Consider the following 25,025-nt stretch of genomic DNA (forward strand, 5'->3'; position numbering starts at 1 on the left):
CATTGGTCTTCACTGCAGAGAATGTGAGGGAGATTCCCACGCCTGAGCCATTTTGTTTTTTCAGATGACAAATCTGAGGAACAATCCCAGCTTGAGGTTTTTGGAGCAAATTGATAAACATTAATAAATCACCAGGACCAAATGATATTCCTCCAAAAGTTCAGAAGGAACTCAAATATGAAATTGCAAAACTACTAACTGTGGTATGTAACCTGTCACTTAAATCAGTTTCTGTACCAGATTACTGGAGGATAGCTAAATTGACACTCATTTTTTAAAAAGGCTCCAGAGGCAATCCAGACAATTACAGCCCGCTAAGCCTGACTTCAGTACCAGGCAAATTGGTTGAAACTATAATAAAGAACTGAATTATCAAATACATATGTAACACTGACAGATTCCAGTCGTTGCTGGGCAGGATTGAACTGGGGACCAACTGACTGTTAGCTAAGGCTGTAGAGCAAACTCATTAATCTCTCTCTCTCTAAGTAGTCTCGGTGTCACCAGACGGGACAGAACACCACACTCAGGAGGGGAGTAGGGTACACCTAGATGAACCCAACTTGTTAGAAATGAGTCAAAATGATTTTTGTAGAGGGAAATCATGTCTTGCCAATCTATTAGAATTCTTTGAGGGGGGTCAATAAACATGTGGACAAAAGGGATCCAGCGGATATAATGTACTGTACTTGAACTTTCAGAAAACTTTTGACAAGGTCCCTCACCAAAGGCTCTTAAACAAAGTAAGCAGTCATGGGATAAGAGGGAAGGTCCTCTCATGGATCAGTAACTGACTAAAGATAAGAAACAAAAGGTAGAAATAAATGGTTTTCAGAATGGAGAGGGTAAATAGCAGGTTCCCCCATGGGTTTGTAGTTGGACCAATCCTTTTCAACATATTCATAAATGATCTGGAAAAAAGGGTAAACAGTGAGGTGTCAAAATTTGCAGATGATACAAAACTACTCAAGATAGTTGACTCCAAAGCAGACTGCAAAGAGTTACAAAGGAATCTCACAAAACTGGGTGACTAGGCAACAAAATGGCAGATGAAATTCAATGTTGGTAAGTACAAAGTAATGCACGTTGGAAAACTACGCATACAAAATGATGGAGTCTAAATTAGCTGTTACTGGTCAAAAAAAATCTTGGAGTCTTTGCGGATAGTTCTCTGAAAACATCTGCTCAATGAGCAGCAGAAGCAATCAAAAAAGCTAACAATGTTAGTCACCATTAGGAAAGGGATTGATAACAAGACAGAAAGTATCATAATGCCACTACATAAATCCATGGTGCACCCACACCTTGAATACCACATGAAGTTCTAGTTGCCCCATTTCGAAAAAGACATATTCGAATTAGAAAAGGTACAGAGAAGGGCAACCAAAATTATTAGAGATATGGAATAGCTTCCGTATCAGGAGAGATTTAAAAGACTGGGATATTTGTCAGTTTAAAAAAGAGACGACTAAGGAGAGATATGGTAGAGATCTATAAAATCAAGAAAGGTGTAGAGAAAGAGAATAAGGAAGTATTATTTACTCCTTCTCATAACACAAGAATCAAGTGTCACCCAATGAAATTAATAGCCAATTTAAAACAAACAAAAGGAAGTACTTCATCATACAGCGCACAGTCTGTGGAACTTGTGGCCAGGGAATGTTGTGAAAACCAAAATTATAACTGGGTTCAAACAAGATTTAGAAATGTTCATGGAGATTAGGTCCGTCAATGGCTGTTAGCCAAGATGATCAGGGATATACCTTCATGCTCTGGATGTCCTGAACCGCTGACTGCCAGAAGCTGGGAGTGGATGACAGGATATAGATAGCTTGATATTGCCCTGTTCTGTTCATTCCCTCTGGGGCACCTGGCTTTGGCTACTGTTGGAAGACAGGATATTGGGCTAGATGGGCCTTTGGGCTGACTCAGTATGGCCACTCTTATGTTCTAAATTCCTTTTCAGGGATTTTTTTATTGTTGGAGAAGAAACACATGGAAAGAGCAAATATCCCAGCTTGTACAGCAGAGGTGGGCAAACTATGGAGCTCAAAAGCAGCCCCCAGGTGGGGGGGCAGAGGGCTCCGTGTGCTTTGCCTTTAGCTCCAGGCACCATCCCCTGCAGCTCCCATTGGCCGGGAATGGGGAACCGCGGCCAATGGGAGCTTTGGGGGAGGTACTGGAGGCGTGGCAAGGGCAGCGCATGCAGAACCCTCCTACCCCTTTCCCACAGGGGCTGCAGCACTTCCTGGAGCAGCTTATGGCGGGGGACAGGGAAGGTAGGCAGGGAGCTGCCACCCCAGAGGCGCTTTAGGTAAACGGTGCCAGGCCGGAGCTCGAACCTGTCCTGTACCCTACCCCGCAACTCCCTAAGCCCCCTCCTGTATGCTGCACCCCTCCTGCACTCCAACCCCCTTCCCAGAGCCCCCTCATATACCCCACACCTCTCCTCTGCCCCAATCCCTTGTCCTGAGCCCTTTGCTGTACACCGCAACCCCTCCCACATTCCCTCCCACCTTCCAACCCTCGCCCCAGCCCTGCATACAATTTCCCCACCCAGATGTTGCCCTCGGCCCAAAAAGTTTGCCCACACCTGTTCTACAGTATGCGTTCTTTAGAAATAAAAGTTGATCGGTCAAGACTTGTTCTTGCCCGACAGTGATGAAATGATTAAAACTAAAGTGGGTCAGAAAATGAGGGTGGGGCGTGGAGGGAGTTTTTTGATTTTGTCAAAATACTATTTTATTTTTTGTTTTACAGCTGAAAAATTTTGCCACAAAAATGGTAGTGGTTTTTCAAACAAAGTTTACTATGGGAAGGGGTTCAGTTTTCTGACCAAAAAAGCTACATTTTTTTCGAGAACACTGCTCCTGTTTGCAAAAATATTTATTTTAAGTGAAAACCCCAATTTTTCCTTAGGGGAGCGGGGGGGATTTTAGATGGAAATTTTTTGACCAGCTCTAGTTAAAACAAACTGAAACAGCAGGGGGAGCTCCTACTGCAACAGCCAGTGAGTCTGGGGGAGCTTGGTCTCTTTTTAGCACAGGGGTCAGAGCTGTGTTCTTCCATTGGCTCCTTAATTTAATCTCTGCATACGAGCACAGTGTGGCATATAAATACTAGGTAAAATGTGATGAGCTCTGTACCTCAGGGGAATACCCTGCACTCCCATGTTCATCTTTATAATATGATTGTGTGGTATCCAATGCAAAGTTTGTCATGTTGGATGTCTTTGGAAGGCTCACGATGCACTGAGCATTGTTATAGTAATGTTATAGGTTGTAATTTCATGTATATAGTTATGAGGCTGAAAATGTGTCCACATGGCTTAAAACAAGCCCAGGCAAAAACTTTCCAGGAGCAGAGGCCCATGCAAAACGCTCCAGGAGCAGAGAGGCAGTTCATATCTTATCAGGGCATGTATGGGACAAACCCAGCCTAACTTCACAGGAACAAAGGACACTGGCCTAGGCAGCAACAGAGGATCTGTTGGACTCTTGAGTGAGTCACCCTTCCTTGGTCAGTTTGGGACTATGATGAGGTAATGCCCACCTGACTCTGAAGGGGTGGAGCAAAGCCAAGAGGGAAGAAAGAACATGATAACAGGGAGAGACATTTGCCATGCTCTCTCTCTCTCCCACCTCCATCTACAGACACCACCACCAAGCGACTGAAGGGCTAATCAAAGGGGAGACCTTGGCTGAAGGGCAACCAGCCAGCCTGTGGTGAGAAGCATCTAAGTTTGTAAGGGCACTGAAAGTGTTAAGATCAGCTTATAATGTGTTTTGCTTTATTTCATTTGACCAAATCTGACTTCTTGGGCTTTGATTTGTCTTTTGTAGTTAATAAATGTGTTTGTTTATTCTACCTGAAGCAATGTGTTTGGTTTGAACTGTGTCAGAGACTCCCCTTGGGATAACAGGCCTGGTACATATCAATTTCTTTGTTAAATTGACGAGCTCATATAAGCTTGCAGTGTCCAGCAGGCATAACTGGACACTGCAAGATGGAGGTTCCTAGCGTTGTGTCTGGGACCGGAGATATTGGCTAGTGTCATTCAGTTGCACAATCCAAGCAGTTTACATGCTAGAGGCTGTGTGTAAACAGCCCGGGAGTGGGGGTCCTCACAGAGGAGCAGGGTAGGGATGGCTCCCAGAGTCAAGGATTGGAGTGACCTAGCAGATCGCTGGTCCAGATAACACTGGGGAACATCACAGCAAGATAATGGCAAGCAGGCTGATCCTGCATAACAAGAGCACTGTGCCACAAGCCACACTTATGCCTGTGTCTCCTCACACACAGCCCTAGACATCCCATGCTCAGAGATCAGATGTGCAAGAGGGTTAATACTTATTCCTGCTCAGTCTGGAAAATGGCACTGAATGCTTAACCACAAGTGCATCCATCCATAACCTGCCTTCATACTTGCCTTAGAACACGGCAACCTTCCACTGCCTGTTGTGCATATTGCACTGAGTTGCAGGATCAGGGTACTGGAATAATTTGCGTAATCAACACATCTGTGATTGTGTCTCCAGAATTTCTGCCATCTCTCTGTTTTGTTTTCATAAGCAAAAAGTAATTAAATGTCATGTCTGTGGTTTGTGTTCTTTTCACCTCCCCCAAATTTTGTTCTGATGACTTTCATAGTCATATGATTTACACACAGTCTTATTAATATCATGGCTAACATATGAGTGTACTTAATTACTGTATCTAGTAATGCTGAAGTGGATATTCTAGTGCTGTGAGGCAGTAGCCAAGGGCTTGTTCCAGCTCCAAAAAACAGACTTTAGTTTTCCTGAACATTTAGAGATTTTAGATCCAGGCATCTGACCTTTTTAAGAGTTAATGTTCCAAAGGAAGCTTTCTCTGCCTCCTACTCAGAGCATGGCATTTCCATCAGGGACACTGTTCTGACTCCCATATCAACCGTCTTCAAGAAAACACCACAACTCCCCCAAACACAATTCTGAACATGACAGCTCCCAATGATATCAGTGAACAATCCTCTATAGGACCATGAGTTGGTAAAGCACAGGCTGAAGTTTTCAAACCTGGGCATCTAAATTTAGGCTACCAAATACATGTTTAGACACTCAGGCCAGGATTGTCAGAAGTACCAAAGGCCCAGATCATCAAAGGTATTTAGATGCCTAATTCCCATTGAAATCAATGGGAGTTAGTCACCTAACAGTACCTTTGAGAATCTGGTCCATGAGTGATTTAAGAGTACAAGTCCCATGGAAAGTAAAATTTTGCACCTAAATTGAAATGACCCAATTCTGAGAAGCACCAAAGACTTCCTGCTTCCAGTGCAGTCAGTGGGAGCTGCAAATGTTCACCATTGTTAAAATCAGACCATTTCCATTTGGGTGCCCAAATGTGGATTTAGGAGTCTAAATTCAGGCACTTATGGGGTGATTTTCAAAGGTACAAATGGCAGTTAAGTGTCCCTCTTAACTACCCCTAGGTTTGAAAATTTTGTGGCGCAGACGATAAAATTAGACAAGTGCAACAGATACAACATAGTATCTGAATTCCCTGATGGGTCTAAAATAAGAGCTGATTTTCCACTGCCCTGCACCCTGTGTGGTCATTCACAGCAGTGCTGAGTGAATTCAAATTGGATGTAGATCATCATCATTCTGTTTTGATTATCTCTCTTCCCCACACTTTGCACTGACTACATAAGGCTCAGCACAATGACAAGCCAGGTCTGTTAGGCTTTGTCTGCACACGCAAGTTGTACTGCTTTAACTGTACCAGTAGAGTTTGAGCCGCACAACCCCCGCTATTGTGGTTGTAGTTATACTGGTATAAAGGTGCATTTACTACTATTTGTATACTCATAGCACCGAGGCATCCTAGTTCATGGACTATGGCTCCATTGTGCAAGGTGCTCTGCAAACACGGGACAGAAAGACTGTCCCTGCCCAAAGAATTTATAATCTAAATACAAACATAGCTTACACACAGGAAGGGGACTAAACAGATCAGAAGTGACTACAGGGCTCTGGAAGTAAGAGTGAAGGAGTTTAGTGCACAAGTGGTGTTCTCTTCGATTCTTCTGGTCAAGGGTAGGGGCCCAGGCAGAGACAGATGCATCCTGGAGGTGAATGCCTGGCTGAGAAGATGGTGTTACCAGGAGGGCTTTGATTTCCTTGCCCATAGGATGCTGTTCCAGGAAGAAAGACTGCTAAGCAGAGATGGGGTCTACCTGTCTAGGAAGGGAAGAGCATATTTGTATACTGACTGTATAACTGACTGAGGAGGGCTTTAAACTAAGTTCGAAGGGGGCAGGTGACCAAAGCCCACAGGTAAGTCAAAAACATGGAGACCTGGGAGAAGGGTCAGATTTTGGGGGGAGCATGGCCTGTTATAGCAGGGATAAAGGAAAGACAAGACAGAACTGGGAAGGGAGGGGGTCAAATCAGTATATTAGACGTCTGTATACTAATGCAAGAAGTATGGGGAATAAGCAGGAAGAACTTAAAATGCTAGTAAATAAACACAATTATGACATAGTTGCCATCACAGAGACTTGGTGGGATAATATGCATAACTAGTATATTGGTATGGAAGGGTACAGCTTGCTCAGGAAGGACAGGCAGGGAAAAAAGGGATGAGGTGTTGCCTTATATATTAAAAATGTATACACTCGAACTGAGGTTGAGATGGAAATAGGAGGCAGGTTTGTTGAAAGTCTCTGGGTAAGGATAAAAAGGGTGAAAAACAAAGGTGATGTCATGGTAGAGGTCTGCTATAGGCCACCTAACCAAGAAGATGTGTATGAGGCTTTTTTTAAACAACTAGCAAAATCATCCAAAGCACAGGACTTGGTGGTGATGGGGGACTTCAGTGACTCAGACATCAGTTGGGAAAATAACATAGCATTGTACAGATTATCCAACAAGTTCTTGGAATGTATTGGAGACCATTTTTTATTTCAGAAGATGGAGAAGGCTATTAGGGGAGAGGCTAGTTTAGATTTGATTTTGACAAATAGGGAAGAACTGGTTGAGAATTTGAAAGTGGAAGGCAGCTTGGGTGAAAGTGATCACAAAAAGATAGTGTTCATAATTCTAAGGAATGGTAGGAGGGAGAACAGCAAAATAAAGAAAATGGATTTACAGAAGGCAGACTTTAGCAAACTCAAGGAGTTGGTAGGTAAGATCCCATAGGAAACAAGTGTAAGGGGAAAACAATTGAAGACAGTTGGCAATTTTTCTAAGAGACGTTATTAAGAGCACAAGAGCAAACTATCCCACTGCATAGGAAAGATAGGAAATATGGCAAGAGACCACCCTGGCTTAACCAAGAGATTTTAAATGATTTAAAAATAAAAAAAGAGTCCTACAAAAAGTGGAAACTAGGTCAACTTACAAAGGATGAATATAAAATAACAAGTATGTAGGGACAAAATTAGAAAAGCCAAGACACAAAATGAGCTCAAACTAGCTAGAGACATAAAGGGTAACAAGAAAACATTCTACAAATACATTAGAATCAAGAGGAAGACCAAGGACAGGGTAGTCCCATTACTCAATGAGGGGGGGAAAACAATAAAAAATTGGAGAGATCTATGAGAAGGCGTTCGACAGCGTAGAGACTAATGCCATTCTTGAAGCTCTTTCAGAACAGGGCATCAGCGCAAAATATATCACATTACTAAAGGAAGAGAACTGTGGCTGCAGCACGGACATATCGCTGTTTGATACTCCCCTCCAAATCCCCATTGAGAAAGGTGTAAAAGAAGCAGATACAGTTTCACCAAAATTTTTCACAGCCTGTCTTAATTGGTCTTTCAACAAGCAGACTTGAAAGGTGGGATTAATATCAATGGTGAGCAGTTAAACCATTTCAGGTTCACAGATGATATAGTGCTGATAGCCGAAAATACAGCCCAGCCTGAGAGAATGCTTAAAGAACTGAACGCAAAAGTAGTCAAGTCGGATTAAAAATGAATCAGTCAAAAACTAAATACATGAGATCAGATGTTCTGCCAAGAACCCAAATAACTCTTGGAGGAGAGCAGATCCAAGAGGTTGCTAAATATGTTTATTTGGGCCAGGAAATCAACATGCGTCATGATCAGAAAAGCTGGAGATGCGCATTCAGTGACATCAAGGATATCTTCCAATGAAAGATCAGCAAAACAACTCATGCAAATCTTTTCAACTTGACCATGCTTCCAGCGATGTTATATGGCAGGGAAACATGGTCACTGACAAAGATTGAAGAACATCAACTGTCTGTCACACAGAGGGCAATGGAACAAACATTTTTGGGCATCTCGCTCCTTGATCACATCCCCAATGAAATAATTAGGCAGCAGTCTGGAGTGCAAGACGTTGTTGAAAGCAGGCTCAGCAAAATGCAGTGGATGGGACATGTGGCCCAATTCAGCGACAACAGATGGACTGCAGCTGTATCTGAGTGATATCCACAAGAACAGAAATGGCCACACAGTCAACCTCCAAAGAGGTGAGATGATTTCCTTAAAAGGAGATAGGGACCAGCATAGCGTAGGATGGCCAGAGCAAGAGAAAATTGGAAGATGTGTTGTGATTGGCTCAGTCTCAACTGATGAAGGACTGACAGTCTACACAGAAAATGTGGAAATGGCAGATGTGCTTAATGACTTCTTTGTTTTGGTTTTCACCAAAAAGGTTGGTGGTGATTGGACATTTAACATAGTGAATGCCAGTGAAAATCAGGTAGGATTAGAGGCTAAAATAGGAAAAGAGCAAGTTAAAAATTACTTAGACAAATTAGATATCTTCAAGTCACCAGGGCTTGATGAAATACATCCTAGAATACTCTAGGAGCTGACTGAGGAGATATCTGAGCCATTAGTGATTATCTCTGAAAAGTCATGGAAGATGGGAGAGATTTCAGCAGACTGGAAAAGGGCAAATATAGTGCCCATCTATAAAAAGTGAAATAAGGACAACCTGGGGAATACAGACCAGTCAGTTAACTTCTCTACCCAGAAAGATAATAGAACAAATATAAAGCAATCAGTTTGCAGACATCTAAAACATAATACAGTGATAAGTAAGTTAGCATGGATTTGTCAGGAAGAAATCATGTCAGACCAACCTGATAGCTTTATTTGACAGGGTAACAAGCCTTATGGATAGGGGAGAAGCAGCAGACATGGTGTATCTTGACTCAAGTAAAGCTTTTGATACTGTCTTGCATGACCTTCCCATAAACAAACTAGGGAAATGTAACCTAGATGGAGCTACTATAAGGTGGGTGCATAACTGGTTGGAAAACCATTCCTAGAATGTAGTTATCAGTGGTTCACAGTCATGCTGGAAGGGCATAATGAGTGGGGTCCCACAGGGATCAATTCTGGGTCTGGTTCTGTTCAATATCTGCAGAAATGACTTAGATAATGTCATACAGAGTACGCTTATAAAGTTTGCGGACAATATTAAGCTGGGAGGGGTTGCAAGTGCTTTGGAGAATAGGATTATAATTCAAAATGATCTGGACAAACGGTCTGAAGTAAATAGGATGAAATTTGATAAGGACAAATTCAAAGTATTCCACTTAGGAAGAAACAATCAGTTGCACACATACAAAATGGGAAATGACCGCCTAGGAAGAAGTACTGCTGAAAGGGATTTGGGGGTCATAGTGGACCACAAGCTAAATATGAGTCAACAGTGTAACACCGTTGCACAAAAAGCGAACATCATTCTGGGATGCATTAGCAGGCGTGTTGTAAGGAAGACACGAGAAGTAATTCTTCTGCTCTACTCCACGTTGATTAGGCCTCAACTGGAGTATTGTGTCCAGTTCTAGGAGCCACATTTAGGGAAGATTTGGACAAATTGGAGACAATCCAGAGAACAGCAACAAAAATGATTAAAGATCTAGAAAACATGACCCCCAAGGGAAGATTGAAAAAAATGGGTTTATTTAGAGAAGACTGACAGGGGACATAACAGTTTTCAAATACATAAAAGGTTGTTACAAGGAGGAGGAAGAAAAATTGTTCTTCTTAACCTCTGAGGAGAGGACAAGAAGCAATGGGCTTAAATTGCAGCAAGGTAGGTTTAGGTTGGACATTAGGAAAAACTTCCTAACTTGAGTATGGTTAAGCATTGGAATAAATTATTTAGGGATGTTGTGGAATCTCCGTGATTGGAGATTTTTAAGAGCAGATTAGACCAACACCTGTCAGGAATGTTCTAGATAAGACTGGACTAGATGGCCTCGCAAGGTCCTTTCGAGTTCTATGATTCTGATTCTATAAATTCTCTTTAAAGCAGTATAGCTGTTTCTACACTAGGAGTTATATAGCTATTTTGGTAAAGATCACATTCTGAACTGAAATGATACCAGTACAAAAACTGTGTCTACACCAGGCCTGTAAGGGTGGGAACCATGTCAATAATATTAAAAGATATAGGGTGCTATCATAGTCTAGGTATTTAAGTAACTGTATAAAAAAATACTGTATTTGAGTTAATTATGGACAGTGGAGGTCATCTGAAAGTCAAATCATCTCACACTAAATGTAATGCAGTCGCACTAATGGAGTAGCTTTTTCCACCTTGCAATCCCAGAGTAGATTTACCACAGGAAAGTTAGATTTTCAAGTCAAACCCTTCCACTGTCCTTATTAGCAGATATTTCTGAATCTTTCTACTGGATGAAAAAATAGTACAGTAGAGTTTGCATCTTGTAAGAAAGAGTCCCATACAAAGAGGTCTTTTAATAGCTAGGTTTGCAGAAGGTTATATTCTTAAATTCTGCATATCTGTTATTTATCTGAAATGGCTTGACGTTGGAGACCATCTGATTGAGTCTCTGGACTCCGCCAGGCTCACTCAGTGGAAGGAGAAGCTTAACTTCAGTTATTCCAACCAGAATTGCTGGAACCTGATCTGCTGGCTGGGAGCTGCCCAAAATCTCCCTCTGGTTAAGCCCAGTGAGATTGCAAGCCATTTGTTGCTGGTAGCAAAGGTTCAGCTGGAGAAGTGATTTAAATGCAAAATATATGACAAATGGTGTCAACATCAACATTAGAATTGGGCAGTAGTCAACCAAAGCCATTCACGGCTGACAAGCTAGATAAGGCACTTAACTCCATCAAGCCAAGCACAGTGGCAGGATATAATATCTTGCCAGAAGTCCTTACGCACCTGGGACCAAAGACATCATAGTGGCTCACTAATTTCTATATATGGGTCATTAATGAGAAGAAGCTGCCATGCACTTGGCATCAAGCAAAAATTATCACCATTCTCAAGCTGGACAACGACCCCCACAAGTTATCACCCAATATTCTTGCTGTCAGTGTGTTTTAAGGTGTTTGAGCACTTGATCCTCCAACAAATCACTCTGGAGTTGGACGATGTCTTGAAGGTTGAGCAGGCAGGGTTCAGGACAGGACCCTGTGATCAAGTCTTGGCCTTGACTACCTTTATCAAAAATGCTTTTCAACAAAATTTAAAGACAGGAGCTGCCTTCCTGTATTTGGTCGCCGCTTATGACATAGTTTGGCACAGAGGCCTTTTGTGTAAACTCTCTCAAGTTGCCCCATGTTGTGGGGTTGAAGTAGTAGAACTCTCCAAAATAATTGGTGCAGAGTACACGTGGGTGATTGTTGCAGTTCCTGGAAATGACAGATTAACGGTCTTCATCAAGTTTCAGTTCTTTCACCAGTGCTGTTCAATGTGTACATCAATGACTTTCCAGCAATACTCTCACACAAGTTTATCTATGCTGATAACATCTGCTGCAGCTATCAAGCTCACTCCTCAGAAGTGAGGAGCCAGGGAATGACTCTAGGAAGGCACCTCCACATCTCCCCCACACCAGCGGTGTTGGCAGATTTTACCAGCCACCAAATGGGAGGTGGCCACTCAACACTAGATCCTCCTCAATAACACCTTGGGAGCATTAGACATTCCGATGCCCCTGACACGTTTTCAGGTCCCATCCTTCCTTCCCAATTGTGCCAGGGGGGCCACCCTCCAACTTTTCCTCCTTGCACAGACATTGTCCTTGTCCACTCTGAAAAAGGTGGAACTTAGTAAGCTCCTTGTGGGATGGGACCAATTCGGCAGCTAGTATTTGGAATATTCAGCAAGGGACCATGAGAGACAAACAGTTGGGACAAGTGGAAAAGGTCATGGGGCTGATCACAAGTGCGGATCTCACCCCCATTGCAGTGGCCACCTCCTCCCTCAAACACACTAATGAATTGGCCCTCCACACATGGGATATCTTGTGGGGACTGATTGAGACCATAATTGAGGCCAGGTACCAATTAGCGTGGGATTCAGGGAGCTCTCAGCTCCAACAATATTTGTACCAACAAGTCTGTAGCATCCAGAAAGATATGCTCCAATGAGCCTGGCCTGGGGAAATCTATTCCCACTCAGGGATTCCCTGGGAGCAATGGCCATTTTGCTATGCTTGGAGGCTCACAAATTGGAAGTGCACAGGCATAGCCTGCTTGTTCATGGCCTTTGGCCCCATGAAAGAAATGTGGGCCACTGCTATAAAGCTCCAACCAAGCCTTTGGGAAGGCTGCCTCTGGGACAGAGTGGGTCATTGTGATGTGTAGGAGGTGGCTCCCCCAAACGACAAGGTTAAGTGGTATGTGCTGACTGCCTCATCTGACTATCAGCACATATGGGAAGAAGGGCTAGCTCAGTGGTTTGAGCATTGGTCTGCTTAAACCCAGAGTTGTGAGTTCAATCCTTGAAGGAGCCATTTAGGGATCTGGGGCAAAAATCTGTTTGGGGATTGGTCCTGCTTTGAGCATGGGGTTGGATTAGACCTCCTGAGGTCCCTTCCAACTATGACATTCCATAATATGGATTGCAGAGGGCAACACCTTGCAACTATGGCCTGTGGAACCCCCAGAAATGCTGTGTAAAGAAAGGGCAATGCCAGGCTGCTTTTACAAGGTGGGTCAACACATATGCTGGGAAGGGGAGGCATCAAGATATGCCCCAACTAAGGCACATCTGTTTACCAATACCTCAGCATGTGTTTGGAGAACCACTGACCCCAGAATGCCTCTCAACTTGTTGTTATGATCTAAAACACAAAATTTTTCAATGCATTGGCTTGCTGTTATTCAAAGTATTGTTAATGTTTCTAACTATGTAGTGCTTAATTTTTCATGGATCACACCCAATGTTTCACCCTGGAACAACTGACCATATTCCAAACAGATGCCTCCTCCTTTCAAGTGTTGCAGTACACATTTAATCTGGAAAAAGCTGCCTTTGCCACAGCCATCCAGATGAGGCATCTATGCCAACAGAGGGATGTGTTATGCTAAGTTACTAATGAAGCCAGAAGCCGCTACTAGCTAGTGTATGCAATTGTTGCTGCCCTAATAATTTTATTTGTGCTATCTATATTGCTGTTTATGTAGGAGGCCAGTGGTGACCCTAGACACTGTGTCAGAGGGACGGTGGAAACCTAAGTGGTGACCCCTCATGACAAAATATTGATTCGGGTTCAAGGGCTGGAATGTCACAACCCAATGGCTCCCTCCCTCAGAGGGTCCCCTGGGGAGGCAAATCAGCACTGTATGTTGCTAACGCTGTTGCAGGCATTGCAAGGTATTTCAGGAAGGGTTAAAAGTGTGAGTGTGGAGTGAAAGGTTCCTTTTCACATTGCAAGAGGCCAAAGACCGAGGGAAGGAGAAGAGAACAGGTTAACTTGACGTCTCAGTTCAGTCCGAAGATAAGATGCTGGCTCCAGTCAAAGGTCGCTGTTCTCAAAGTCTGCAGCCGTATCTGTATCTTACCCAACCCCAGCCAACTGTGAGAAAAGAGAAGTAAGCTGAACAAGACTGCAGGGGATTGCAAAAACTAGTGAAATGGTGAAGGCCAGTGAGAGGGAAAACAAGTTTTGCATCCCTGAAGCCAGTATGTTGTGGGAAAGCTGAGGAAGCCACAGAAAGCCGGTTTGGACTGGTACAAAGAGCACGGGGGACAGAGGTCCCTGAATGAAATGCCCTCATAAGACCCCAGGACTTAAAACCCTCCTGAGAGCTGAAGCAAATCGAAGATTAACAGTGGAACCTGGATGGCCTGTGCACAGGACAGAACTCTCGTCTACCCTTCCCTCTCTTCTTCTTACTTTACACTCAGGCTTGGCCAGCCTTGGATTGTGCATTTATGAGTATGAAAGTGGATTAGTGCTCAGACACTAACGCTTTTTTCCTTCCTCTGAGTGACAAGGGGGCAGACCCATCACTCATCACTGTAATTTTATTAATAAACCTTTAAAATTTAGTCACTTGATGTGCTCCTTCATCTCCTCCCCTAACAATCCTGTGGCCTGAGTCTGATCATCTGATGCCTCAAGCAGATTGGTAACATAAATCTGTCACAGCTCACCACTGCTGTTATGAGCATTGTAAACACCTCACGCATTATACTGCAGCATGTGCAGAACCTGGCTAAGAGACAACAGCACGAGGATGATTGTGTGGACACAGATATTCCTGAAAGCATGGGATGTGGCAATTGGGACATCATGGTGGCAGTGGGGCTGGTTGATACTGGTTGATACTGAGGAATGCCGATTCTGGGCCCGGCAGACTGGTGGGACTGCATAGTGTTGCAGGTATGGGATGATTCCCAGTGGCTGCGAAACTTTTGCATGTGTAAGCCACTTTCCTGGAACTCTGTGAGTTGCTTTCCCCCACCCTGAAGCACAGGACTACCAAGTTGAGCGCTGCCCTGACAGTTGAGAAGCAAGTGGCGATAGCCCTGTGGAAACTTGCAATGCCTGACTGCTACCGGTGAGTCAGGAGTCAATTTGGAGTGGGCAAATCTACTGTGGGGACTGCTGTGATTCAAGTAGCCAGTACAATCACTGACATTCTGCTATCAAGGGCAGTGACTCGGGAAATGTACAGGTCATAGTGGATGGCTTTGCTTCAATGGGGTTCCCTAACTGTGGTGCGGCAATAGATGGAATGCACATCCCTATCTGGCACTGGACCACCTTGCCAACCAATACGTAAACAACAAGGGGTACTTCTCAATGGTGCTGCTAGCACTGGCAGATCACAAGGGACGTTTCACCGACATCAACATGGGTTGGCCAGGAAAGGTGCATGGCACTCCTATCCTTAGGAACTCTGGGCTGTTTGAACAGCTGCAAGAAGGGACTTACTTCCCAGACCAGAAAATTACTGTGGGGGATGTTGAAATGCCAATAGTTATCCTGGGAGACCCAGCCTACCCCTTGCTCCCATGGCTCATGAAGCCATACACAGACAGTCTGGACAGTAGTAAGGAGCAGTTCAACTATAGGCTGAGCACGTGCAGAATGGTGGAAAAATGTGCCTTTGGAGGATTAAAAGCTCACTGGTGCTGTTTGCTGACTAGGTTAGACCTCAGTGCAACCAATATCCCCATTGTTATTGCTGCTTGCTGTGTCCTCCATAATATCTGTGAGAGTAAGGGGGAGACATTTATGGTGGGGTGGGAGGTCGAGGCAAATTGCATGGTGGCCAATTCTGAGCAGCCAGACACCAGGGCGATTAGGCCAGACTCTATGCATCAGAGAGGCTTTGAAAACCAGTTTCATGACTGGTCAGGCTACTGTGTGAGAGTTGTGTGTGTTTCTCCTTGATGCAAACACACCCCCTTTTTTTATTTTAATTCCCTGTAAGTCAATCCCCCCTCTCCCCTTCTATCACAGCTGGCAACGGAAGTAAAGTCACTATTGTTTTGAAACCATGCAATCTTTCTTCATTAATTAAAAAAAAAGTGAGATAACTGACAAGGTAGCCTGGGTGGGGTGGGGTGGGGGAGGAGGGGAGGACAAGGCCACATTGCTTATTGTAGCCACACTACAAATCAGAACTTTTTGAATGACAGTCTTTTGTTGCTTGGGCCATCCTCTGGAGTGGAGTGGCTGGGTGCCCGGAGCCTCCCTCCCACGTTGTTGGGCGTCTGGGTGAGGAGGATATGGAACTTGGGGAGGACGGCAAGAGGTTATACAGTGGATGTAGTGGTAGTTTGTGCTCTTGTTACTTTCCTGCAGCTCCACCAGACACTTGAGCATGTCCGTTTGCTCCCCCATTAGCCTCAGCATCGCATCCTGCCTCTTCTCATTGCACTCACTTAATGCTTTCCTGGCCTCTGCCACTGAATGCCTCCATGCATTAAGCTGGGAAAACATGTCATCGTGAGTGCGTTTTTTTTTTTTTTTGCCTTCTAATCTGCAAGCAATGCTGGTCGGGTTTGCCATTTAAAAGGAGGGGCTGCAGTTTTCGGGTGGATTTGCAGCGCACACTTCCCCCCACCCCACCGCGTTGCTATTCTCGGGGATGATCCATTCACCCCTTCCCCCGCTGCATGGCTATTCTCAGGGATGTTCCCTTTTAGCCAAGCGCAAACAGCCCAGCATGACCAGGGTCCTTTTACTGTTCCCTTACAAAAATTCCCCTATTTCAACCAGGTGAGCATGAATGATATCACTCTTCTGAGGCTAACACAGAAAGATATAGACCAAATGTTGCTTGAATGCGACCAAAATCCAGGACCATTCACTGCTAGGATTTGAGCTGCAATGATTCCAGACCACTTGCTACTGGCTTGGCATGGTAACGTGTCCTACCGTGGAGGATGAAATAAGGCAGCCCTCCCCAGAAACCTTCTGCAAAGGCTTTCAGAGTACCTCCAGGAGAGCTTCATGGAGATGTCCCTGGAGGATTCCTGTGCCATCCCCAGACACGTTAACAGACTTTTCCAGTAGCTGCACTGGCCACGTATGCATCCCACTTCTTCAGGGTAAATCAAACATTAAACACTATTGCTTTTAAAACCTGTAGTGTAGTTACAAATGTGCACTCACGAGAGGTGCCTTCTCTGGCTTCAGGGTTGGGGATCCCGCGTTGGGAGGGTATTGGCTCCAGGGTGATGAAAAGGTCCTGGCTGCTGGGGAGAACGGATTCACCATTTGCCTGTTACACATTCTCCTCCCCCTTCTCCTCCTCTTCCTCATCCTCAAAATCCTCCTCCCTGTTGAGTGAGAATCCCCCCTTGCTGGTGTCGATGGACAGTGGTCAGGTAGTGGTAGCTCACCCCCAGAATGTCATGCAGCTTATCATAGAAGCAGCATGTATGGGGCTCTGACCTGGAATAACCGTTTGTCTCCTTTGCCTTTTGGTAGGCTTGCCTGAGCACCTTAACTTTCATGTCAAGTATCAAAGGGGTAGCCGTGTTAGTCTGGATCTGTAAAAGCAACACGTATCTGACGAAGTGGGTATTCACCCACGGAAGCTCATGGTCCAAAATGTCTGTTAGTCTATAAGGTGCCACAGGACTCTTTGCTGCTTTAACTTTCACGTGGCACTGCTGTGTGTCCCTATTGTAGCCTCTGTCCATCATGCCTTGTGTGATTTTGGCATATATATTAGCATTTCTTCTTTTTAATCAGAGTTCTGCCTGCACAGATTCTTCTCCCCATACAGCAATCAGATCCAGTGTCTCCCGTTCACTCCTGCTGGAGCTCGTTTGCGATTCTGGGGGGGCTGCATGGTCACCTGTGCTGCTGAGCTCACCATGCTGACCAAACAGGAAATGAAATTCAAAATTTCCTGGGGCTTTTCCTGTGTATCTGGCTAGTGCATTGGAGTTGAAAGTGCTGCCCGGAGTGGTCACATTGGAGCACTCTGGGATAGCTCCCAGAGGCCAATAACGTCGAATTGCATCTGCACTACCCAAAATTCGACCCAGCAAGGTCAATTTTAGCACTACTCCCCTCACCAGGGAGGAGCACAGAAGTCAATTTTAAGAACTCTTTAGGTCAGCAGAATTGGACTGGTTGTGTAGACGTATTCGTTACAAAATTGACCTAATGCGGCTAAATTTGACCTAACCCTGTAGGTCCTAGTTGCAGTATTTACTCCCTTGCCCCCCACGAGAAAAAAGGGAATGTACAGCCACAAAGGGGACATCCTATTTATAAACCAGGCACAAAAAAACCCCTCAAGAATGAGTGAGCAAGGATAAATTTGTTTTCAGTAATTACAAAAGCAACTGAATCTGTAAATCCAAAGAAAGAAAGAATGAAAGAGAAATTTTTAACAACCCAGCATTGTTAGTTTTCAGCTCGCTGTGGAGACCGGTTCAAAGTGACTTGCACTCCACTCATACTTGTACACACAGATGGTGAATTGCTTGTTTGCCTTTTTGGTGAGGGCAGGCGCTAAAAATATGAGTTTCAGCAAAATACAGGCAGAGGAACAACAAGAGTGACAGCTGTTCATTTTCCTTCCCTTTCAAACAAGGTTCATAACGATGCTGCTAGAAAGCACTCAGCTTCGAAAATTAAAGAATTTCACAGAGACAACACTTTTCAACAAAAACCAGAGCCATATAATGCTGATTACATTATAATCAAGCTGCCAGGTATCCTGACTTCTGAATGACAGTTATTTCTTTTTGCTTTAATAATGCCTGGGTGAATTCTGTGCCACTGCACAAGTGCAGAACTAATGTCCCCTGCAGATTATCCCTCCCGCAGATTCTGATAGGGAGGCAAAGAGAAACTGAATTTACACCTTTTGCCCACAAGGGGCTGAAATAGCAGCAGAAAATAGGGCAGCTGGCTCTCCAGCCAGAGCAGCTAGCTGCAGACAAGGAGGGGCAGAGGCTGCCTTCCTGACAGTTCCCTGCTGGTGGGGCCAGGTGAGGAGGCATGGGATATGAGGAGGACAGACAGAGTGGGGGCAGGAGGCTGCTGGGGGGGTCACACAGACTGGGGTTCAGAAAGGCTAGTGGAGGGACAGACTGGGATGGAGGCACAGGAGCTAGTGGGGTGATCACATTGAACCAGGGGCTGAATGGGAGTTGGGATGAAGGGCCACATGGGGATGAGGGGAGTCGAAGTGGCTGAGTGGGGCTGCAGGGGCATACTGGGATAAGGTCAGCTATGCCTGGCTGAATAGGGCATGGGGGTGCAGGGACACATGGGAATGGGACAGGAGGGTGCAGGAACACATGGGGACATGTGGAGATATGTCTGGCTGAGCTAGGATTCAGAGAGACATAGGGATGGCGGGAGTGGAGGTGCAGAGGCACATGGGGACAGGGGCAGATATGCCTGACTGTATGAGAGAGGCAAGGGCCAGCCAGGGGATGCATGGGGGAGGCTCCCCAACTCCCTAACAATCCTTCCACTCCCAAAAAACCCCTATTCCCTACTTTTCCCCCCTACACCCAACAGCCATCCAGGGTCACTCCCAGGCTTTTTTCCTAGCAATTCCTTACCTTTTAGCTCCTCTGTTACCCCTGACTCCCCCAAGCCTTTGCACTGCTTCTGAGGGTGTGGGAAATATGTTTCTGTATTGTAGTTTAAATGAATTATTACTCAAAGGTTAAGGTCCACTATTATTAGAATGACTGTTCAGTTGGAAACTCTGACCTGCATGGCTGCAACACTCACATCTAGGAAAATGCTTCTACATTTGTAATAGTTTTATTAACACAGTTAACAAAGTTACAAACAATTGAACCCAGCAAACTAGAGATACTACAGAATGAGCATCTGAGCATTTATATAGTCACACTATCCCTTGCAGAACAACCTGAAGTGTTACTCACTATCGTCCTCCTCCTCATCTTCCTCATCACCATCACCTGTTGCTGTCATCCTGGCATCTCCCAAGAGCTACATCTCTCAAGGCACATAGGCTGGGATACAACTTTTGTAATGTGTTACGCTGATGCCTATGCATAATGCATATTCAGCATGGGTTCATCTCCTTTTCCGTATTTGTTTTCTCACTTTATACTGACTAATATATGTAGGGTAGTGCATAAATATATATCATAACAACATGTATTATCCACACCATGTATATATTTGTATCCATTAATCACCAATGTCATTAAGCACAAATATTGTAATAGTGATATAGCCTAAACTGGCCTATATTATAATCCTGTTCACTTATGCTAAGTATCCCGTAACTCCTTGTATTTGCTGAAGTAAGCATTTGGCATAAGCAGATAGGCCACTTGTCAAATCAAGACACTTCTGTTCCATGTCTTAGTGTAAGCTAGGGAAGTATCTTGATGGATCAATGCCTGGAAAGCTGGTATTAAAACAAAAATAAGGAAGGAACAGAACAAGAAGTTAGGGAACTGGGACAAACTGGTGGGTTGAATTTCAGTGCTGTGTAAAGAAATGTGTAACTTGTAAAATCATATAAATAATACTAGCTGAAATGTGCAACTTTGGGAGCATACCTGCAGTGTAAGGTGAATGCAACAGGATTGGCTGCTCTTCGGAGACTGGTATTGTATAGAACCTTTTTCCTATATCATATTAATAAACCTGACTGATATTGGTTATTTGGGCTCTTGAATGTATTTCATAACAAACCAAAGTGTAGTCAAGCAATTGACTATACGATTTATCAACACACTACTAACGTTGGGGTGCCCTTCTCCCATTGGTTACTAATTCTTTTACCTCAAATTTATTAGCATAGCAATCCATTAGTTACTATGGAATCCATATGGATGGACATCTGCTGATATTCCTAACATTAAAATATTGAAAACTGGTATAAACTAACATCTTGTGGTTTTCTGTCAGCCGTTTAGTCATACTTGTGTATTGCAGCATTCTATCTTGTGATACCTTATGATCTAGGGTTACTCTTGGTTAGCTGCTTATGCTAAGGTTTTTGGGAGCCATATGCCTTGATTAGTTTAGCTAAACTATTGTCTTACAGGCCTTGAGGCTTGTAAACTCACTGCATTACTACCTTAACTTATACTAAAGCCTTACCTATAAGCTACAATATAACCCTTGCAAGGATTTTTCCAGCACAATGATTATCTACAGATAAAGCTACAGTGATTATCACAGTTTGTCCTATCACTCTTATGTTTACGAAGATGAACAATTTTGGCATCCTTTAAGTCCTGCGGCACTGACGACTCCTCCCAGATAATGTGGAAGACCCTAGTAAGATGTAGTCTCCAGTTCATCAGTATGAGGGAATCTGGGAGGGAATGAGAGCCATTCTGTGGTCTCCCTGCTAAGAGAGCACGTGGAGGTGTAGGTTGTCAGTCATTCTGTTGAGTGGAAAAGGGTCAGGAGCTCTGGGTCTCTTTGCTATGAAGGCCAAAGAAAAAACCAACATGGGTTTTGGAAGAAGCTGTGAAAGGACCTGGATAGAGGCAGCTGGCAGAATGGGAACCCTGGGGGGGGGGGGGAACTTGATATGGACTTTCAGGATAGAACAGGAGGGTTGGCAATAAAGAGTTTTCCTGAATTACCATGTGCAGAGGGGTTCTGAGGTTAGAGAGCCTAACATAGTCAAGTCCTGTAAAGGAAGTCAATGGACTGTAGCAGAATGGAATAAGAGATCTTTGGTAAGGGAGCAGAGGTTTGGAATGTGAAATGGTCACTAGCTTCCTGTTTTAGGACCAAAAGCTGGGACTTCTGAGGCAGAGTGGTCAGAAATTCCAATTCTGTCTTCCCACCCAGCAAAGAAGATCACACAAATGTAGAAAACTTGTGAACAAGGATGGATTGGTTCAGACCCTTTCTGGAGAGCCAGTGACATTACCTAGGGTGAGTTTTGGTTTAGCTGCAGAGCTAAACTACCTTATTAGTGAAGGAGGCTGATGCAGTAGTCACTTGGGAAATAAGAGACCTTACCACATTCTCCTATTAGGCTTACCATAGATAATGGTGCAAATTATGAGGTAACCTTCCTTAGTTACCTATGACAATTGGTAAGTTTTTAAGGGTGATCATCGAAGCCCTAGTTTGTTAGAGATACACATGGCAGGATTCAGGGGCAGGGAGAGGAATTATCATCTGTTTTAATTATTTGAAATGACAGATTAATTAAAAGTCACAACTTGTACATTTTGAGTAGGGCCTTGCAGAAGCTGGAGCTAACTCTACTCAGAGATCCTGTGTGTCCTGTAATATGGATAAACCAGGTAAGGAATCAACGAATGCTGTGGTCTTCTGGCTAAAAAATAAATCTTGAAATTTTGGATAAACAAAATCAAAGAAACAATCTCTCTTCTGTTAAGAGCTGAAGTTAAAAGTTAAAAATTCTTTCCAAAGCCTTTTAGAGTAGGCAGTCTAACCCCCACCACATCTGCTGTAACACAACATAACTAAAGCTTAGAGCTGGTTGAATTTTTTTTGGAAATTACATCAATTTGTTTTCCATTGAATTAGAAAAAAAAAAAGAGAAAGAAAAAATCCCCTCAAAATTCATCACTTTTTTCAATCAGCTTTGCTAGAGATAGAACATTTAGCCTAGATACATTCACATACACAATTTGAGAAGCATTTGGAATTATAAAAACTGTTTAGATGGAATGTTTAGTCTACTTGCAAAATCAGTTTAGACCAGAGACTGCAAATTTCACATGGAGCCCACACTAAACATTGTGTTCATCTGATTTTAATACAAACCCATAAATGTATAAAATTCAAATGTATTTCTTTTCCACAGTCACCTAAGAGAAGTCAAGTGTTTTGGATTGTATGAACTGTTGGGGTACCATTAAAATCAACTAAATATGAAGGCCCTGAAATTGAGACACCCCTCAAAATGCATTCACAGGAAAATTTCTAATGAAGTTTCTCTGTCATGATTCACCACTGGGTCGGCGGGGGTCCTTCTGCAACACACTGACCAAATAGATTCACTGTACTGTGCAGTTCTGTCCCTGGGCTCCTTTCTACCTGGTCCCTTGAGCGAGCCCCTCCAGTCCTTCCAGCTCATCTGGATATTCGGCTGCTGGCAGCTCCAGCTCCCCCTCCATTTCCTCCAGCTCCTCCAGGTACTCGGCTGCTGGCAGCTCCAGCTCTCCCTCCGCCTCAGGCTCCTCCAGGTACTCAGCAGCAGGCAGCCCTGGCAGCCCCTGTTCTTCCTCCAGGTCAGGTTTCTCCTGGTCCAGGGCCTCCCCTGGACCAGCAGCAGGGTCTGAAGGGAGCAGTCAGCGTTCTGCATCTGCCTCCCTCCCTGGTGCTGCTCTGACTGGGCTAAGGGCCCCGCCCTTTATACTTCTTGTTCCACACCTCCCCTTCTGGCTGAGAGAGTGGCTTTTTACCCACAGGTTCGGAAAGAAGCCACCCTGGCTACCTACAGAAGATAAAACACAGTAATATGTCCAAGAATATGAAATACAATCAACCTATAGAGAATTTAAGGAAATGTAAGGGTACTGGCACTATTGTGGACTTGCCCCATCCATACCTTTAGGGAAAGGATAATAGCTAGCCTGATTTTGTACTCCCTTCCATAAACTCTCTTGCTCAAATGCTGGTCGCTGATAATTTTAATGATTATAGATTTCTTGAATTGTTTGTTAAAAGGGAAGTATTAAGACATAAAAGGTCCTGGAGGCCACTCATGACCTGGATCCGTGAAATTATGTTTGTTAATTTTTTTTTTAGCTAAAAAAAAAGAGAAAAAGATTGAGTAAAACTGCAGTTTGGCAATGTGAACAGTTTAAATGTGTCATTGGCTCACAATCTGAAAAATAGAGAGGAAAAATTCCAGGAGTGTCAAACTCCAATTAAAGAGGAAGGTATGTGTAAAAAAAATGAATTGACTTTTAAAAGATTTTCACTAAAAATCCATTTACCTTAATATTTAAATCTTTGATGATTTTAAATATGTAATTACAAAGGTAAAGTAAAGGTCTAAATTAGCTATAACCACTCAAGAAAGAGATCTTAGAGTCGTGGATAGTTCTCTGAAAACATCCACTCAATGTGCAGTGGCAGTCAAAAAAGCAAACTGAATGTTGGGAATAATTAGGAAAGGGATAGATAATATGACAGAAAATACCATATTGCCTCTATATAAATCCATAGTATGCCCACATCTTGAATACTGTGTGCAGATGTGGTTGTCCCATCCCAAATAAGATATACTGGAATTGGATAAAGTTCATAAAAAGGCAACCAAATTAATTATGGGTATGGAATGGTTTCCGTATGAGGAGAGATTAATAAGACTGGGACTTTTCATCTTGGAAAAGAGATGACCAAGGTGGGATATGATTGAGCTTTATAAAATCATGACTGACGTGGAGAAAGTAAATAAGGATGTGTTATTTACTCCTTCTCATAACACAAGAACTAGGGGCCACCAAAGGCAATCAATAGGCAGCAGCTTTAAAACAAACAAAAGGAAGTATTTTTTCACACAATGCATAGTCAGTCTGTGCCAGATGATGTTGTGAAGGCCAAGACTATAACAAGGTTCAAAAAAGAGGTAGATAATTTCATGGAGGATAGGTCCCTCAATGGCTGTTAGCCAGGATGGGCAGGGGTACAAAACCATGTTGGCTAGATTGGTATAGGAATCAGGGCTGGCCATACCATGAGGCGAACTGAGGCAGCTGCCTCAGGTGCAAGACTGTGTAGGGGGGCACCACTAGGACCCAGAGTGTAGAAAATTGGGTCGGCTGCTGGTGCATATGTATTCTCTCTGCTCTAGCTGCACAGAGATGGTGGGGTGCTGTGCTGGAGGAAGGAGGGCACAAGAGACATAACAGGCAGGCAGAAGAAAAGGTGAGAGGGAAAAACAGAAAACAGCAGAGCTGCAGGGAGAAAGAGGCGGAGGGGCCTCTCATGTACCTCTCTAGCATCCCGAGGAGCCTGGACTGATTAACACGAACTTCTCAGGGAGCTTCCTTTTTCCTGCTGCTTCCCTGAACCCACTTGAGGAGAACAGTCAGTCAACTGAAGTAATAGGAGCCAGTTAGGCCTTAAGATGTTGATATCTTCCCTCACTCAGGCCCTGCTACCAGCCTGCTTATTTTTCCCCTTCAACTCAGTGTTGAGAGCCACTACAGCTGGCACAGAACAGCAGTCATGAGTGAAAGAAGAAAACATCCCTCTGGGGCAGTATACAGAAAAAGAAAGAAAGCAAAAGAAGTTTTTCTAGCTAAGCAGGAAGGAGCTCTCCTGAGATACATAGAAACAAATGTTCATGGTGAGCCTTTCTCGGTGAGCCT

The sequence above is a fragment of the Chelonoidis abingdonii genome, chromosome 1 (assembly GCF_003597395.2).
Source record: "Chelonoidis abingdonii isolate Lonesome George chromosome 1, CheloAbing_2.0, whole genome shotgun sequence".
Classification (NCBI taxonomy): domain Eukaryota; kingdom Metazoa; phylum Chordata; order Testudines; family Testudinidae; genus Chelonoidis; species Chelonoidis abingdonii.